The 20,602-nt window shown below is 36.3% G+C and overlaps 1 long non-coding RNA gene across 1 annotated transcript in view; it reads left to right on the top strand.

Moving 5' to 3' along the window:
- Positions 1–17,097, top strand: part of LOC145670689 (uncharacterized) — a 32,417-nt gene extending 15,320 nt beyond the window's left edge. Inside the window, exon 4 of the long non-coding RNA XR_014128377.1 lies at positions 17,041–17,097. This is a non-coding gene — a long non-coding RNA (uncharacterized LOC145670689). The remainder of the gene's footprint in view (positions 1–17,040) is intronic.
- Positions 17,098–20,602: the final 3,505 nt, after the last annotated feature.

Below are 20,602 nucleotides of genomic sequence, written 5' to 3'. Positions count from 1 at the left end.
AACCTCGTAAGAATTTCACATCCTTTACTAACTTATAAATGAACGCTAAAGTACTTTCATGGGGTTGTTGTTTTCTGGTATCTACGTCATATTCTAACCTTGCAGTATACTCAATGCTAGGGAAAGCCTTTTTAAGTTTTTCCTTCATCTCTCTATAGTTTAAAGGTAAAATGTTTGCTAGGTCTACTAAATAGAATGAGAAAGCTTCCCCTTTCAGACAGTAAGGAAGGTAATTTGCTATCTCTAGGGTTGACCATTCATATATGCTAGCCACTAATTCATATTCTTGTAGGAAAAGTTCCACACACTCATGTCTATTACCAGAAAAGGAGGGAATTTCAACATTTGGATAGATCTTGAATGCTTGTGGTTTAGCACCAATAGTAGAATTTTGATTGTCACCCTCGGGAGGAGGGTTGCTAACTTTGCCTGTTATTACTGTATCCGTAAATTTAGGTTTTTCAAAACTATATGGCATAACTGGCTCGGTAAGCGGACTAGTTTTAATTTCTGGCTCAGGTTTTAAATTTATACGAGGCTTATCCACAGGATCTACTTTTAAGAAGGGCGAAAAATTTGATTTTTGCTTATCAGAGGTCTTATCTTCACTGGAAGAATGTGCAACGGGCTCATCTTTCAGATCTAAGGACCTGTCTAAAGGAACCGAGGTGTTGAAATTTTCAGAGACGGACCTATAGTCGGTATCAGTTACACTTCTATTTTTTAACTCGGAGGGTTGTTCTGAACTATATTCTGATGTATAAGATCTATCTTGTTCGCTGAATGCTGATTTTTCGGTCTTTTCCCCTTCGCTAAACTCTAATTTCTCCATGGGGGCCATGGGTGTAAATACGCTACTAGGTGGCGAAATGAACACTATCTGTAAGGGATTTAACTTTTCCTCTTGTTTGTACTTTTTCATTTCTTTAGTCGCAGGTGATTCACCAGTTTCATTATAAGAACTAAATTTAGAACTAGTACTAGCTGAAGGTTGTAAACCAATATTCATAACACTATCAGTTTGTTTGTTAGATTCACTTTGGGTTGGAGAGGTTGAGGGATCGTTTCTATTTTCTACTTCATCTAAACAAATTACCGACGCACCAAACTCCGCGTAATCAAATATTTTACCAACGTTTTCGTTTATTCTACTCTCAGACCAGGAATCGCTATTTTCTTTTTCTTCTTTCTCAATTTGCTTCTGGTGGTCGGAGCAAACTGAGGGAAAAGCATCACCACTTTTCGTCTCTTCGCCTAACCTCCTCTCAACTGGAGCAGGGGCGACGAGGTCATTTCTCTGGTCAGCGTCCTCTTTGGGAGGGTCTTGGTTCGTTACTCGGGGAGTAGAGACCGTGGGAGGATCCCAATGGTCATATCGGAGTTCTTCTTCGGAGTTCCACGAAGGTTTTGACTCATCCTCCAGGGATGACGCAGGAGAAGACTCCGGGTTGTCGTCTTGTAATTTCGCTCTTTCGTCGTTTTGTAATTTCTCTAGTTCGTAACCTAACCAATCGTCTTTCAACGACTCTCCCCCATCTGAGTCGGCACTACTAATATCTCCGTTTGACCACCTAACTTTACTAACTACACTGAGTACGTTATCTATACTGTCCAAATATTGCAGTTTCTCTTGGAGAGTAAGGTTATCTTCAAACATGACAGGATTGGTTTGGGTAGCTGTTGTCCGAAGAACCTTAAGTTCACGGTCTGTATCAATTCGGGTCATTTTAGGAAACTTATATTCGGTCTGAACGCTAACATCTTTCTTTTGAAAATCGTCAGTCTGTATTTCCATATCAAAATTTCCAACTACATTTTCCTCAGGTAATAAATCTTCAAAGGGGGCTGAGGGGTCCGCTTGGAATAAAATACCTAATTTCTCTTCTTCATCACCTTGGCGACGAACAACTGTGACCTGTACTTTCTTGTTCCGAAGTTGTTTAGTTAAAGGTCGAATTAGGTTTCCTACTGCCGGGGACAGTTCTGTTTGTAATGAATGCCTAATCTGGTCTATTAACGCTTCATCGTTAGTTTGTGACAGAGAGCGCAATTCATTTTCATTATTCTCGTCAGGGTTCTCAATTTTCGCTTCCCTTGGTTCGGTTCCTATATTTGCATAACTTGGCTCTTTATTCGTGAAAGCCTTGGGTTCGAGACCAATATTTTCGTAAATTGGCTCTTTACTCACTGAGATTCGTGATTCAGTATCTAAGTTAGCATACATAGCTCTAGGACCGATCTCTGCATAAACCGTTTCATCACTACTACCAGCGTAAAAAGGTTGAAAGGTGGGTCTTTGCATTTCTAACGGCGTTCTAGGATCTGACAGTTCGTATTTTATAGGAAAATATAGCGCTACCGGGCTATCTGGTCCTTTTGATACACCAATGTCTTTATTTTCTGAACTTAACACTAAGTCACTTAGTCTATTTTCCTTATCAGCTATCTTATTATTATCTAAAAGACTTTGGTTCGAGGGGACATCAGGTAGTACACCTGCTATTGTTTCTATCTCAATTGTTGCCTGAGGCCAAGCTGCCAATTGTTTCCTGACCTGCAGTTATTAGTTCGGCTATCTCTAGTTCATCTTTTAAATTTACATCATTCACTAGAGTTTTCGGATCTACCCCTGGTGGGGTCTCGTCCGTATCTGAATTTACATATATCGTCCTAGGAGCTGGCATTGGTTTTTCACTTGAACCAGCACTTTGTATTTCTATCTCATTTCTAGTCGGAATAGGGCTAGACGCGGCCAGCGGCGTTAGATCGCAGCCACTCGCTGGTGCGTCTGGGGTTTGCGGACTAGCGGTCGTTGGTTCACGATATCTTGGCTGACTCCACGTATCCAAGTATCTCGGTAATGGATTCTTTTTCCAACGGCCAAATTCAGGAGGAGAATGCCCGTGTAATTTTATTTTATTGCACTCAATACAATAGTAATTATTCCACCGATCTAAAATATAACGGTGCTTGCCCGTGGGGGTCTTAGGACAATGAGATTGCCCTAAATCTAATAGCTTGTCTTTTATTTTCTGCGCGAAACTCATTTTTGATAACAAATCTGTTTTTCACAAGTCAGTGGCCTCTTAAACCAGGGCAGTGGGTAATCAACCTATTTCCTCTGATATAGTAAGAATTTAATCACTGATAGCTACTTCCCTCGGAAATGCTACGTCAAAATTTCTTACGTATTTTGCGACTTATTATTATTTCAATATCTTTATTTAACTTCCTTTGAACTTGAAATACTCAACTTCCTTTTCTTTATAAATTTTGCTTTACTTTTTAGAACGGGAAACGGAAAGTGACTAGACAGCTGTTATATAACAGATAATGCTTTTTTGTTCACTTATGAAGAGTTTTACTTTTTACTTCTATTCTTTAACTTGTTTTTTTTTTAAAACTATTTTGCTTTTAAATTCACAAGGGGGACTTCGATCATCCAACCATTGGTTCATGTACCTGCATTTTGATTTTTGATATTGCATTTGCATAAAGGTGAGTTTTAGGCAGTTATTCCCAGGCAGCCGTCGGGCTTGCACCCCTATTACAGAGGGGCCCTGCTGGACCTGGAGAATAAGATACCTGTGACCCCCAAGCTTTGCATGGGAAAGGATTTTAGACACTTATCGCCGGACAGACTAGTCGAACGTTCATCCCGTAATACGGGCGGTTCTGCTGTCTTAGAGATAAACTGCCTGTGATCCTCCCCAAATAAGTGGTAAAGGTATTAGCCACTTATCGCCGGACAAACTAGTCGAACTTTCATCCCGTAAAACGGGAGGTTCTGTTGACCAGAGATAAAACTGACTGTGACCTTACCAAAGCGAGCAGAAGCATAAGCAGACTTAAAGTTTTGCAAGTACATGAGACAAGAGCTGAATTCCTTTTTAACACTCGCGTCCCGATTTTCCATTTCCCTTACTACACAAGAAACGTCGTGAGGTGAACTGAGTCTCGCTCTGCGGAACCTAGCAACTATTCCGCTGACTTATAACAACTTAAAGCGAGAGAAGTTGAGAATAAAAAATTTTCGTCGCCACTTCACTACATGTGAAATGCACTATTTAGAGCGGCAAAAAATTATATTTGTATATCAGAGTCAAAGGCTGAACACCGCCTAGGCTAAGTACGCCACTGAACTTTACTGACTCTACATGTTACTGATACACCACTTGACTAGTCAAAAGAAAACTTTCGCGTACACTTTTCACTTTTATCTATTGAAAGCTCTTCGGCAAAAAAAAATCACTCCCGATTTGCTAAACTCGCGTTTTAAGGCAACTGAGATAGTTGGTTCCCCTATAAAGTGAATGAGCACCAGAGATTTGTTTAGCGTTTCAAGAACACACAGTTGGTTACCCGGCGAACACCGAACACCATAAAATGTTATGATGATGTGATTGTTCTGGGATTGGCGTAGCAATTGTGTACACTTTCCTTTGTGAAATCGTAATTGAGATCACTTCTTCACTCTCCACCCAGTACGAGGAAGTTGGTTCGGAGTCCAACTCCCTAATAGCCTCGGTTTTGAAAACGTCTTTAGCCTACTGGTTCGAAGATGATGAGAAAGTGCACTAACAGTGGTAGAGCTTGGTACTAGGAATCGAAACCCAGGTAACACTTGAAGACTGTGAGTTGAATCTAAGTAGGTGGGATAGCTTGACTGAATCAAAGAGACCATTTCACTTTACTTTTTATTAAAAGAAAATAAAATTAAGAATACAGATGAATTTTACAAAATCGGTTACTTGGAGTTACAACTTGGAAGTTTTTCCTACATTATTCAAGTGGGAGCACAACCCTATAATACTCAATGGGTGCTAGAAGGTTTTTATGCTAAACCGCGAATTATTGAAAATAGTAAAGTGTGAACTTTGTACATCGCAACTTGCATTGGCCCGAAAGGAAGAAATGTTAAGTCTCGAAGAGGGAATGTGGTCTCAGATTGATGGGACTTGAAAATAAAACTCATATTGATCACTAAACAATCTCAAAGTGCTCTTCCCGTGTGGAGGGGGAACTTAGAAAAAATTAGCACATACCTGATTCTGCGCGTCCCTAACCAGAGCGAAGTTCACTGTTAGCCGTCCGTCCGTAGAATCAACCGGTGCGGCAGACAAGCCTCGTTTATAAAGGCGCTTCGTCCCACGCATTTCTGCCTTTTCTGACGTAGCTCGAAGGCGACGTCACGAGCCTCATCGAGCATGGGAGAGACTTCTTCACGCGCATGCTCAATAGTGGTTAAGACTTCTAGTATTTCTATGATTTTTCTCTATCACGCCGTAATTGAAATTCCTATTTTACATTTCTTTTTACAGTTTTTGTTTTATACCTGATTCTAACTACATAATAGATTTCATATATTTATTGCTCTCGTGGTGTTCCCTAACTATTGCCTCTAGGACCCAGCTCTGTGATCTGAGTAAAATCAAAGCTAGGGTCATACCACTATCCCATGCGTGTGGTTTGGTGTCAATGAGGCATCAGGTTGATAATTCAATCTGGACCTCACCTGACTCCGTTCTCCCTATTTCTCTTTCCCTTACTGCACACACAATTTGAAACGCGCGGGCGTCTCGCCCTATAATTTGGAGTCCGGCTTAGGACTACGAGGCACAACTGTGTAACAGTATATACTCGCAATATTAAATCTCATGCTTAATTCTTACCCGTAATCACTCGTTAGACCACAGTCTGTTGTAACAGTTCATAAATTATTTGTTTTAATATGCTTTATTCATTAATCTTTAGGGCGGGTACTGTTCTCTTCTCCGATACCGTTCCAGCTGTAGTTGGAAGCTGTGGTGGTCTTAAAGTTGATGATAACCTTTTGTGGGTGCTAAAAACCACAAATCCAAAGATTGGAATATGCAAAACTAACAAGAAAAATAAAACGATTGTTAACAATCCAAAACAAAATGAAAAACAACATAACTAATGCTATTCAGATGAAAACAATCTAAGTCATTTAAGGTATTTTAACAACCATTTTAATTTTACTATTTTGACTTTGCTTAGTATCAATATTGTATCTATTATAATTATTTTTGACTTGTTAGTTTATGCCCTTTTATCAAGAGATGGTTTGATAAAGTTTTAAAGGTCTCATTGATCCTGTGTTCATAAAAACATTTTATTGACTTCTAATGTATCTTGTATGTTTTTGGTGATATGTAATTTAGTAGTTTGTTCATCTTCCCTTTCTAGAATGTTACTCATATGCTATGTTGTTGACGTTAAGTTTGTTTTTCTCTTCCTCTATTGTTTATTTTTAGATACAATATTAATTTTGTAAGCTTTTGTAACTGAGATTAACTCCTGTAATAGGCAGCAACAAAAAATAATGTGTGCCTGTTATAAATAAAAATTTGAATATAAGATAGATAAATCGTTGTGATTGTTGTGATCAGTGCTCGAGCGTAAGGATATTCTCTGCAAGGTTTTCGATAGAAAAAGAAGAAATACTTTTCATAGTCATGTTTGAGTTATATATGTGTGTGCACGAACTTTTTCCCAAGAATCCGTTCAAAAATAGGACTTACTGGTTATCTTCTTATAAAGTAAGGAACGAGCTATTGAACGTTATAATTCCGACATAGTATTCTAACAATGAAATAAACAACAACGGAAATGCTTTAAAACGAATATTTAGAATTTTTTAAATATTAATATCATTAATTCTTCTTTATCAGTGATTAAAATTATTTTATTTTATTCCGCATCTTTTTACACATAGGTTTACAATATGAACTAATAGAACCTTTAAGTAGCGTTCCCAGTCTTCAATCTCCATCACTTAACACAGCGGAAGAGGTGAAACCTATAACCCCGGCAATGACTTGGACGTTATCACTGGCAGTCCTGCTATCGGCTACTTTTCAACCACTTCAAGATCTGCGAAAGTTTTACTTGTTCCTACTGTGGAAAATGTCATGTGAATTCAACAGGAGAGCCATTCATATAGGTAAAAAACATCCGTTCATAAAAGCAGAAAAAGAATTGTCTTCATATCAATATTAATAGCTTTCCTGACTGTAGAGCCACAAAATTTAAATACTAACTGCAATGATGGCACAAAGGATTTAACGTTATCTAGTAGGGTAAACTGCTGACGTCATTAAGATCTGCACACATCCTAAAACGTGTTCTCCGTGGTGCTCGAACTGAGGTTGCTGATGCATTTTCAAATTTATTACTGCAAGTAGCTATTTCAAATATAGAAAGAGAATGGATCACATGTTGATATTATCATTTGTGGCACTACCTGCTCCGAAAAAATTAGAAAATATAAAGAACCTTACGTAATGGTTGAAAGAAAGAGTTCGCGTTTGGGATAATATAGGTATTGACGCCTTAACTTTGCAATCGCTAAACATCGAGAAATCTAGACCTAAACACAATGTCAAATCTGAAAATTATTGAAAAAAAAAATTTGCCGATGGTGATATCATAGGAGCAGCCCATTTACTCATGTCAGATGATACAGTAGCAGCCCGTGACTTTTCAGAGTTTGTGACGTTGTAAGACAAACGTGCAGCCCACCCTGGTATATTTACTTCACAGTATCTTACAGAAGAACACAAGAGGCTTATAAATGCTATACATGCGGCAGCTCAGAAGGTCTAGATGGTATTGATGCTCCTTGAGTGACGGATCTTGGATGCAAGCATTTTTGCCTGTTGGATTGGGAGGCCTTGGTTTTCGACGAACAGTTTTAGCGTCCTACCACGGATCTCGTCGTTTAATCGACGCTATCCTTCCTCAAGGCTACCACCTAGACCCCGATGGGATAGTTGAAGAAAGCCCTAGCAAATGGATCAATATAACTTATAAGGACCTTCCAGAAATCAGAAAAAGAGTTTCTTATGCATCTTGCTGCATACCAATAGCAGTACATTTCTACAAATTTCTTACATAATCCGTTACTGTTAGGAGGATAAAGCTAGACTGTTTGCTGATTCATCCCCCCATGCTGTGGCATTGTTAAATGCATCACTTTAACGAAATTAAGTCTTCACATATCTAATGAAACCTTTTGAATCTCAGTAGTCCTAAAACTAGCTTCAGCTATTTGTAAGCCGCATCACTGTCCAGCCTGTGGTTTGAAGTTACTCAAAATGGTCTGCATTGCTTCTCATGCATGAAGAGCATACGCAGAAACACCACACATTTATGTGTTTATGACATTGATTTGCCAGCCCACATGGCGGCAGGAATTCCTTCGATTCTTGAACTATCAGGCAGTTGTCGTTCAGACGGTAAATGACCTGTTATAATAAAATTAATACCCTGGTTGAGAGGCAAGTCAGTAGTATGTGAATTCACTTGTTAGGACACATTTGCCCAATACAGCTTCCCGTTGACTGTTGTGAATGCCGGAGAACATGCTAGATGTAGAGAGGTAGAGAAAGAAAGGAAGTACAATAATCTTCTCGATAAATTTTATTTGCTCCAATAGCCATCGAGACCAATGGAACAGGGGTTCTAGAAACCTTGATTTTATCAGAGAGGTATGTAAACGCATATCTATCGTTCTGAGATATTCGTTCTGCATCCTTTTTTCCAACATATATCCATTGCTGTCGAACATGGCAACGTTTCGTCAGTTCTTGATATGTTACCGCGTGCAAGGGAGCTTCAGGAAGTGTTTTCTTCTCCAGTAAAACAGAAACAAGCGAACAATATAATAATAAAAATAATATATCAACATTCAGAAACATTTGACAGTATTTTAGGTTTGAACTTTAAATGTTGCTCCATCCAACTGTCATGTAATAATTATTTAAATTGAGTTTGCTCCTTACTAATCATGTTTAAATTTCATTGTTGTTATTGTTATGAAATATTAATATAGAGACATAAATATAACAATGAAACTTAAACATTAATAATATTAAATGGAAGGAATAAATTTATCAAAATTTTAATTTAAATTTGAAAAATTTGTAGAATTGTTATATATTTCTATTCTAATTTTATAATATTATTAAAAGAGATAGATAAATTGCCAGCAGTCTTCCTATTTCATCACAAATATAAGGGTAAATTATCCTTATACACAGTTGTATGAGCATATTAAATTTTATAACTTGTGTAATCGCTCAAGTTCTCTTAAGCCTTCTGCTATTTGGCTTATAATAACATCGTAATTTAGAAGAAAGTTCCAGACATTCAATATGAAGAAGTGTTCCCCTTGGCTTTACCATAAAAGTGACCTCAGGTTTGATTGAATGTATTACAAATAAGAAAATAATCATTCACACGTTATCTGGGAGGAGGGAGAGTGATTAGTTATTTGTACACAAAATATAAATTGCTATAAGTGCTTCATTTGAAGTCAGTTCATACAGGAATATAAACGTAAAGTGTAAGCAGCCAAATTACAAAAACAAGTATTCAACCGATCCTAATCTTCCGACTTGGTTTCATATCACTCATAATGTCTGTAATGTTTGTAGAGTTTGTAAAGTATCGCAAATTCTTTGATTTCGCGTCATTTAGACAAGTTTCATTACTGATTTCTATATTTTCTCTTGCTTCCTGGGCTCCGTCTGCAGTGTAGGATCTAGCCTTGGCCTGTGGGCCCAATATCCCCAAATTTTGAGTGAAAAATTAATTTTAAATATATATAATAAATATATTTTTTGAAAATTTATAGTAAGTGTTGCATTTTATTGTTTTTGGAAATTTTTGAAAGATTAGATATAGTTTCATTTGCAGTTTTTCTGTTATGCAATCTGTAAAACAATATTTATTTGTCTTCCGCAATGTCAACGTACAACCTAGTCATAATATCCATCGGGAGACATTTAAGTAGGAAACTTCTGTAGGGTCTAAGAACACTGTAAAGTGATGATATACCTATCATAGTTTGGGTTTTAGCTGCCCTTCCACCAGTTTTTTTTTCCAAAATGATCGCTGTCCATCGGGTAATTTACTTGTCTTTATTTCTTCAGAAATTCTGTAGAAGGTATCCGCTTGGAGGTCCTTTCTACTGGAATTCTTGCAAAGACAAATCCTCATCAGATAAGTTTTCATGAAAAAGAAGCGTTTTCAACACCAAATCTTATTCCTTGCAAAATCAGCATCCACCCGCTGATGTTCGTTTATTAAAGAAAATGTTGTTTTCCGAAAACACTTAAACTTTTCCACTCAGCCTGGCCCATATCCACGGGAGCCTAGGGGCCGGTCTCCCTAATTTTTACTGGTTACCAGACTTTTTCTCGTAGGCTTGCAAACTGACTATCATGGTCATGAACTATAATATGGGTGGATCGGGCCCCCTTAACAAATTCCGCCCCCTCCACTACTACCGCCCCCCCTATGGGCCTGCATACTGCTGACAAAATTTCAATCTAAGTCACTAAACCTGTTATTTTTGTTTGCACCATTATCCATGCCCTTTAGTAGTTCATGTTTCAGGACTGTAAATAATTCGAAGTTGGTATTGTAAACTCAAATTGCAGTGTGTAACTTGTCATAACTGCTGTCATTAGAGTTTACAATTTCAACTATTTGTTTCTTTAATTTCAGGAACTGCCCTTAGTATTTATATAAAGTCACACAATTTACTTATTTCCTGTAGCACATTACGAACTGTACTTCTTGATACCATAACAAGAATCTTCGTTCTTACATAACACGGTGCGTTTTTGCGAAACACGCAGCTACCGCATACCTTAAGTCTAGACGCTAACACTGTGACAAATTTCAATCAAACGAAACAACCAGAGAACAAGCCATAAAACAGTCACAAGACCACTTGTGATTTTAAAAAAAGATAGATTAGGCCGAATTACAACATAAAACGTAGGATATGTGACAGTGCTTCATAAATTAATTGTTTTAATTTGTTTTATTCCTCAATGTTTAGAGAAAGCACTGTTCTCTTCCGCGATATCTTTCCCGGAGTCGGTGGAAACGAGGGCTTCTTGTATGGATTATGACAAGTTTTGTGGGTGCTAAAAGTCACAAAACCAAAGTTTGGAATAAACAAAACAAACAAGAAAAACTAATCACCTGTTAAGAATACAAAATCAAAATTAACTCTTATAATCTTAATCAACATAACTAATCCTATTCACTAGAAATCTACAAAGGTCGATCATAGTAATATGATAATAATTTAAGCTATTTAAGGTATTTTAACCACCATTTTAATGTTACCATTTTGAATATGCTTAGTATCAATATTGGACCAATTATAATTATTTTTGATTAGTTAGTTTATAGACTCTATTATGCCCTTTTATTAATAGATCGCTTCATAAACTTTTAAACTGACGAAATTTACTACGCGTCAGTATACTGCCAGAGTAATAAATCCGTTCTTTCCCGTGTGTCACTGTACTGACACAGGCGGAAGGTCTACTTTGACCGGGGACACACCAGTTGAGAACCAACGTTTTTGGTTCCCTTCACTTTGGACTATCTCTTCATACAATAAAGCACATCATTTTAAAAAATAAGTGTGCTATTCGTACTTTTATCTAGTTTTTAACAGCGATAAGGATTTAGGTATGTGATATTCACAAAGAATGGCTTTTAGATTTAAAAAAAAATACGTTTCGCAAGATTTTATAAATGTTTCGCAGGGAATATTGTCATGGTAATTCAATGTTTTTCCCTAGCTCGTATTCGCCGAAGAAAAAGGGAAGTCTTCTTTTTTTTTTACCACAGCTAGGGGTACGGGTAAGAGGGAAGTTAGGCAATCATGGTTTCCTGCCGTGCTAGAATAAACATATTTCGCCACAGAAAATAATTTATGAGCCACGAATAGAAAGTTGATTATGTTATCTCAATTTCGTTTTAACAAGTGGACGATACACACAACTTGCCCTCCTACCCCCTCCCCTCAAACCCGCGAGCTCAGACTGCGTTGTTTGTTGCTTGTCGTGTCTAAACTATGTGACTCACTTTCCGTTCGCTGTTGTAGCTGGAATTCTTTTACGCAGGAGAAAGACTATTTATAAATACATTCACAGTGTTCGCCTAACCTTTGAGAAGATGGCGTCAACAGGCTTTTGCGACGAAGCAATTCAACATCACTCTAGGAGGACAGAGTCACGGAAGATGTAGATGATTTGGACGGTGCTGACAATGACGAACCAGAGATCGAACCCAAGACATTAAGTGAAGACAATTCCGACATTACGACGAATTGGGTTCGACGGCTACAGACATTGGGTTCGACAGCTACAGACATTGGGTTCGACGGCACAGATCAAAACCCTCTCCTACATGCTCTTTCTCTTTCACTTTACAAGCTTGACCAAAGACCGAAAGACTGACTGCAAAATCTTCTTTCATACACTACAAACTGTAGTGTAAAAGCTGTTCTTTCATACACTACAAACTATTAAAATTCATTTAAATTTCCCGCGGAATGGAGAAGCGTACAGCCTGTTGGCCGGCGGTATTAAAGGTCTCATTTATCCTTTTCATAAAAACATTATATTAGACTTCTAATGTATCTTATATGTTTTGGTGATACCTAATTTAGTAGTTTGTTCATCTTCTCTTTCTTGTATCTTACTCATGTGCTTTCTTGTTGACATTAATTTTCTTTTTTTCTTCCCGTGTTTATTTTTAGATAGAGATTAATTTTGTAAACCTCTTTTAACATGGAAAACTCCTGTAAAAGGCAGCAATTTATAAATAAATAAAAATGTGAATACAAGATAGATAAATCGTTGTGATTGTTGTGATCAGTGCACTAGTTTAAGGATATTCTCTGCAAGGTTTTCGGTAGAAAGAGAGGAGATACGTTTCGTAGCCATGTTTGAGTTATATGTGTGTGCGCACGAAGTCTTCTAGACAACAATGCGTTCTAAAATAGGCTTACCAGTTATATATATATATATATATATATATATATATATATATATATATATATATATATATATATATATATATATAAAAGACATGAAATGAAAAAATTAACGAACTTATAATTTCGTCATAGTGTTGCATAGGGAAGCATTCCAGGAGGAAAGATTTTCCACAAATATCTTGCGATGGTCCTACTGAAAGGGCATCTAACAAGTAGAGCGCAAATAAAATCGTTACCTCAGAATATTTTTTTTACTTGAAGCGCTAGAAACAAGAACCTGCGAAACAAGCTTCTACTTCAAATGAACCTCCAACTAAGAAAATAGGTACCGGCTGACTGTGGAAGGACAAAAATTAAATCTATGAAGTGTGACAACTCTAGACACACATCCAGAAGCAAACTATATGGTTGAGATGTGGTGAACTAAATGTTGCAGCCGATGAATTGATAAACTAGTAAATCACTATGAAAAATATCTTTGAGGTAGTAGTTTCTATTTGATAATTTTGTATATACAAATAATAAATATTGTTGTTAAATTCTTCAAATTTGGTAATAAATACCCGTAAGTTCATTTATATCGTGTCCCTATAATAACATTCAAAGGAGTAGAAATAATGGAGGATACAAAACAACACATTAAATAAATTCGATCAGTTACATATAGATTTTTATATGTTAATATATTATATATATATATTATATTGACTTATTATTATATATTAAGTCAATAACATGTTAATTTTAGGTGTTGTAAAAGTTACAACGCGCGACTACTCGTGTGACAGAGGTAGGCGCGACTACCGGAAGGTAAACGTTATCTAACTTGGCAAAACTGCTGTCGTCATTAAGATCTTGTACACACATCATAGGATGTATCCTTCTTGGTGCTTGAACTAAGGTTGCTCATGTATTTTTCACGTTATTACAGCTAGTAGCTATTTCAAATGCAGAAAGGAAATAGATCAACCTGTTTATATTTAAATTTGTGAAACTAACTGCTCCGCAACAATCCGAAAATATAAAGAACCTTACCCCATGGGTAAAAGAGAGTTCGTGTTTGGGATAATATAGGTATTGACGCCTTAACCTTACACTCGTTAAAGATCAAGAAATCTATACTTAAACAGAATGTCAAATCTGAAAATTATTGAAAAAAATTTTGCCGATGGTGATATCCGACGAGCAGCCCGTTTACTCATGTCAGATGATACAGCAGCAGTTGAGACGTTGTTGGAGAAACATCCAGCCCAACTTGGTACATTTACTTCACCGATTCTACCAGAAGATCACAACAGTGTTCAAGGAGTTTCAGTAAACGAAGTTAAAAATACTACACATTCTTTTCCATCTCGCAGCTCAGGAGGTTTAGATGGTTTTTGCTCTTCGATTCTCATAGATCCTTTATTGGTGTCAGACCTATTGCCATAGGGAATATGTGTTGGAGAGAAACCAGCCAAAATTATATGCTTCAGATTGTGGGAGCCTCTTAAGAATTTTCTGTTTCCCCATAAACTTGGAGTTTGTATTTCCAATGGAACCGAAGCAGCTTTTCATGCAAACAGGATATATTTTTCCTCCACACGCAACCCTCCAAAAGTTATAGAAAAGATGGATTTTCTTAACGCTTTTCATGAACTTGGCCAGGAGTTCTTGCTTACTAAGGTATTAAACTATTTTCCCACAATATAGCCATATGTTCGCCAGTGTTATGCTCAACCTATTCTTAGGCCAAGGCCCTATTTCATCCCAGAGAAAACTACAATAAGGAGACCCATTGGGCCCAGCACTTTTTGGCATAACAATAAATTCTTTAGTACATTCAATTAATACTGAACTAAACATCTGGTATTTGGGTGATTGGACTATTGCTGACAAACCTGAAGCATTCTTTTAAAGGTTTACATATAAATGAAAAAGCATCAGCTCTTGGCGTACATTTGAATTTCTCAAAATGCGAAGTTTGTTTCCTTGGATCAGTTGAAGGTACATCAGACCAATTATTCAAAAGATTTGAAGAAGATGCCTTAGGAATACGTCTCCTAACCAAATAAGATGCTTGTCTTCTAGATTCTGCTGTCACTCAGGAAGCATTTACAACTGTGCTTTTTTTCCCCTACGTGCTTGATTCCCTCGTCTAAACTACTTTCTACGGTGCTTTTCATCTTGGAATCGGGCTCCGCTCCTGAAGAAAAATGATCATATCTTCAAAATGGGTCTGGAGTCAATTTGGAACTGTTCCTTGAGTGAAGACTTCGATGCAAGCATCATTACCTGTTGGATTAGGAGGCTTTCGTTTTCGACGAACTCTTGATATGGCGATTCCTACCTTTTTATCGTCCTACCACTGATCTCTTCGTTTAGTCGAGGCTCTCCTTCATCAAGGCAACCACCCGGACCCCGATGGGATAGTTTAGAATGCCCTAGCAAATGAATAAATAAACCAGATAAGGATCTTCCAGAAATCACCCAAGGAGGTACTCAGGTGTTTTGGTCCACACCAATAGCAGTTCATTTCCATAAACTTTTTTTCACAATTCGTTGCTGTTCTAGAGGATAAAGCTAGACTTTTTGCTGAGTCATACCTTCATGCTGGGGCATTGTTAAATGCATTACCTTCTACCAATTAGGTCGTCACATGCCTAATGAATCCTTTCGCATCGCAGTAGCAATAAAACTAGGTTCAGTTAATTGTAAGCCGCATCACTCTTCAGATTGCGGGAATCAAGTTACCCAATGTGGAATGCACGGCCTCTCAACCATGAAGAGCATAGGCAGAAACACAAACATTCATATGTTAATAACATTATTTGGCGAGCACTCACGACTGCAGGAATTCCTACAATTCTTGAACTGTCAGGCTGTTGTCGTTCCCATGGTAAACGATCTGATGGAATGACATTAATACCTTGGATGAGAGGCAAATCACTAGTGTGGGATTTTACATATTCGGACGCATTTGACCATTACAGCCTCCCATTGACTGTTGTGAATGCCGGAGAAACTACTAGACGTATACGGGCAGAAAAGGAAAGGAAGTACAATAATCTCCTCGATAAATTTATGTTTGCTCAATTGCCATCGAGACCAGTGGAGCATGGGTTCTAGAAACCTTGATTTTATCAGAGAGGAAGATAGACGCATATCTATAGATTTTGGAGTTGTTCTTTCTGCATCCTTCTTATTCCAACGTATATCCATTGCGGTCCAACGAGGCAACGTTTCGTCAGTTCTTGATATTTTGCCCCTGGGAAGGGAACTGGAGGAGGTTTTTCTTCTCTTCTCTAGTCCAACAGAAAGAAGCGAACAATATAATAGTAAAAATAACATATCAATGTTCAGAAATATGTAACAGTATTTAAGGTTGAAAGTGTAATGTAATATTTATTGAACTTTAGTTTGCTCACATGAATTCATCATTAAATTTCATTGTTGTTATTGATATGAAATATTAATATAGAGACTTAAGTATAACAATGAAATAAAATCATTGAAAATATTAAATGGAAGGATATAATTACTGTCAATATTGGAATTTAAATTTGAAAATTTTGTAGAATTATTGTAATATATTTCTACTTTAAAATTTCTTAAAAAAGGTAAATAAATTGGCAGCAGTCTTCCTATTTCAGCATAAATATAGAAGAAAAATATCCTTATGCACAATTGTATGAATATATCAAATTTTACAGTTTGTGTGATCGTTTAAGACCTCTTAAGCTTTCTGCTATTTGGTTTATAATAACATCGTAATCTACAAGAAAGTTCCAGACGTATTCAATATTATGAAGCATTAAGTTTTCCAGTTGGCTTTGCCATTAAAAGAAACCTGTTTTGATTGAATGAATTACAAATTATAAAATAAGAATTCACACGTTACCTGGATAGCTGGAAGAGGGATAATGTACACACAATATAAATTGCTATAAGTACTTTCATTTAAAGTTAGTTTATACGGGAATATAAACGTTAAGTGTATGCAGCATTATTTCCAAAGACAAGTATTCAACTGATCCGATCTTCCGGTTTTTTTCATATCACTCGTCTTAATTTCCAGAATCAGCTCGGCACGAGGCACATCGAAGTCATTAAAAGAAGCATCCTTCAGGTTCTTGAAGTAATCTTTTAATGTGTCACAAATTCTTTAATTTCCTGTCATTTAGATAAGTTTCATCACACCTTTCTATATTTTCTCTTGTTTTCAGGGCTCCGTCTGCAGTGTAGGATCTAGCCTTGGCCTGTGGGCTCAATATCCCCAAATTTTGAGTGAAAAAATAATTTTAAATATATATAATAAATATATTTTTTGAAAATTTATAGTAAGTGTTGCATTTTATTGTTTTTGGAAATTTTTGAAAGATTAGATATAGTTTCATTTGCAGTTTTTCTGTTATGCAATCTGTAAAACAATATTTATTTGTCTTCCGCAATGTTAACGTACAACCTAGTCATAATATCCATCGGGAGACATTTAAGTGGGAAACTTCTGTAGGGTCTATGAACACTGTAAACTGATGATATACCTATCATAGTTTGGGGTTTTAGCTGCCCTTCCACCAGTTTTTAATTTCCAAAATCGTGACTGTCCATCGGGTAATTTACTTGTCTTTATTTCTTCAGAAATTCTGTAGAAGGTATCCGCTTGGAGGTCCTTTCTACTGGAATTCTTGCAAAGACAAATCCTCATCAGATAAGTTTTCATGAAAAAGAAGCGTTTTCAACACCAAATCTTATTCCTTGCAAAATCAGCATCCACCCGCTGATGTTCGTTTATTAAAGAAAATGTTGTTTTCCGAAAACATTTAAACTTTTCCACTTTGCCTGGCCCATATCCACGGGAGCCTAGGGGCCGGTCTCCCTAATTTTTACTGGTTACCAGACTTTTTCTCGTAGGCTTGCAAACTGACTATCATGGTCATGAACTATAATATGGGTGGATCGGGCCCCCTTAACAAATTCCGCCCCCTCCACTACTACCGCCGCCCCTATGGGCCTGCATACAGCTGACAAAGTTTCAATCTGTCACTAAACCTGTTATTTTTGTTTGCACCATTATCCATGACCTTTAGTAGTTCAAGTTTCAGGACTGTAAAGAATTCGAAGTTGGTATTGTAAACTCAAATTGCAGTGTGTAACGTGTCATAACTGCTGTCATTAGAGTTTACAATTTCAACTATTTGTTTCTTTAATTTCAGGAACTGCCCTTAGTATTTATATAAAGTCACACAATTCACTTATTTCCTGTAGCACATTACGAACTGTACTTCTTGATACCATAACAAGAATCTTCGTTCTTACATAACACGGTGCGTTTTTGCGAAACACGCAGCTACCGCATACCTTAAGTCTAGACGCTAACACTGTGACAAATCTCTATCAAACGACACAACCAGAGAACAAGCCATAAAGCAGTCACAAGACCACTTGTGATTAAAAAAAAAGATAGACTAGGCCGAGTTACAACAGAAAACGTAGGATTATGTGACAGTGCTGGCACACGGAGCCAAGAGAGCACAGCAACTTGTCAACATCATGGTCTTTAAACAATGGATAGTAACTTGCAATATCTCTTTGATATAATACTTATTAAAAAGACAACAGTGGAAATAATAAGAACTTTTCCTTAGATAAATACAATTAAGGTTACTTTATTCTGAGAAAAAGATACCAAAAGAGGGTGGAACGCAAGCGGTGATCTCCGGTCAGCACGTTTTCTCGTCCGACATAGTGTACACCTAATCAGATAGATTTGACATTCAATAATGTCTATTGGATTTTTTAAACCGTGAAAAATGTCTTGTTTATTTAGGTATCAGATAAAAAAAACTACGCCTTATCGTCTTCACTAGGTTATGAATAAAATTGTTTAGAATTGACTTCAACCCTTAAACCGACAAGAATATTTCATGCAATTTTGTAGCGTCTGTGCTTTTAACCAGACCGGTATCCAAAACAAAACTGTAGGGGGCCAGTAGAAGTTAGCGGGACCGATCCATCCATATTATGCTTCACCACCATATGATTTCATTTTAAGCCTTCTGTCTAAATTTTAGAGCAGGGTAAAAAATTAGGGGGCCAAGCTTCTACACCCCCGTGGATACACGTTTGCTTTTAAACTCAGTATTAATTGCATCTTATACGAATTAAGGTTTAATTTCTCTACTATCCTATACAAGACCGCCTACTCATAATCAATTCTTGAGAATGTATTTCGTAGAAATGTCCAGGTTTTCCTCAACGCTAAAAGGGACGAACAATGTTAATTGCGTTGAACTGAACGACGTCTTCCGGTACGAGAAAGACCTAAGATAATTCTTACTTGCTGAAAATGTTCCATCAATTGATACATTGTTGCTGCATTTGGTGCTTTTTGAACATAAAAATAAGTACAATGTACTTGTAGTATTAAAAAAAATCGAGTGTTTTCCAAAGTAAAATTGAACAATATTTTCTCTCGTTGGTGATGAGTCTTTCTATGATGAATTCCCAAAGTGTTTGCTTTATAATTCTGTGAACTAAAAAAATAATAATCTGAACAATAAAAACGTTACTTAATATTACAATCATAAAAATTATAAGGTACCTTATAATATGAAACAACGATCAGTTTTCCATTCTCACAAGCTGACGTGACAACCGCTACTCAGCCTGTCCCTTCGCAAAAGTCATCCAGCCATTGAAAATCATGAATTGAAAAGAACCTTTGAGAATAAGTATCATTTATAATTTTATTAAAATATAATTGATAATAAAAGAAGAAAAACAATGACGATAATAAAAGGTCGCAAACGATCAAAATTATCAAGTTAAACTCAAGTTATATTTATATACAATTTTTTATTTATATAGATTAAACACAATCGATAATAATAAAAAACCAATGTATATTAATTAATTTTTTTATTACTCAACACAACAGGCACATGCCCAATTAGAATGCTGAAATAGTTCTATAAATTCTTACACTAGTTTTTATGGTGCTTTACAGGACACTGGACAATTATCAATTTTATTATATTTTTGACACATTTTGTAATAGAAAAACATATTTTATAGATTGCTGACTTCAGCATTATACTTGTCATAACCTTTTTGCAATAAAAGAGACTTGTAATTTTAGCTCTACTTGTAACTGAATAAATATTGAAATTTTTTACCAATGTACTATAGTTTTCAAGGGAGGGATAGATTCCTCTTACTTTGTACACGAAATACCTAAGAAAGCACGATTGAACTCTATCAATTTGTTCCTGATACTTTTGATGCGATGGCTTCCAAATTAAAGTAGGAAATTTCAACTTGTAGCGTACATACGGTGTACAAATAATACACTTAAAACAGTGTTCCAATATTCCTTAAGTCTTTACCATATGTTTTATTATGAATCCTAATAATTTAAAGCATCATCGGTAACATTTTTATGTGTTTAATGAGTATTAATTTCTATTAAATGTACCATATAGATCTTTAGTAGTATTAGATCTGGTTATAAAAGTATTACTTAATCATATTTAAAAGACATTTTAGTTTCTGCTGAACGATCATATATTTCATTTATTTTGCATCCTCCAAATTTTTGACTAAACATAATGCCCTGTGAGTCGTGTTGTGAATCAAGACAGTCGGGCACGGAATTAATCTTCGCGTATACTTTGAAATGATCAGGAAAAAATAATTTTTCAATTTTTTGTATATAATATTTGAATTTTATACATTGAAAAATAAAATTACAGCAATATAACAAATTACATAAAAACCTTTTTACAA

This window comes from Thermobia domestica, chromosome 14 (genome assembly GCF_964235325.1).
Source record: "Thermobia domestica chromosome 14, izTheDome1.hap1.1, whole genome shotgun sequence".
NCBI classification, from domain to species: Eukaryota; Metazoa; Arthropoda; class Insecta; order Zygentoma; family Lepismatidae; genus Thermobia; species Thermobia domestica.
Note: the sequence above shows the minus strand (reverse complement) of the source record. Positions and strands in the feature narration are given on the sequence as shown.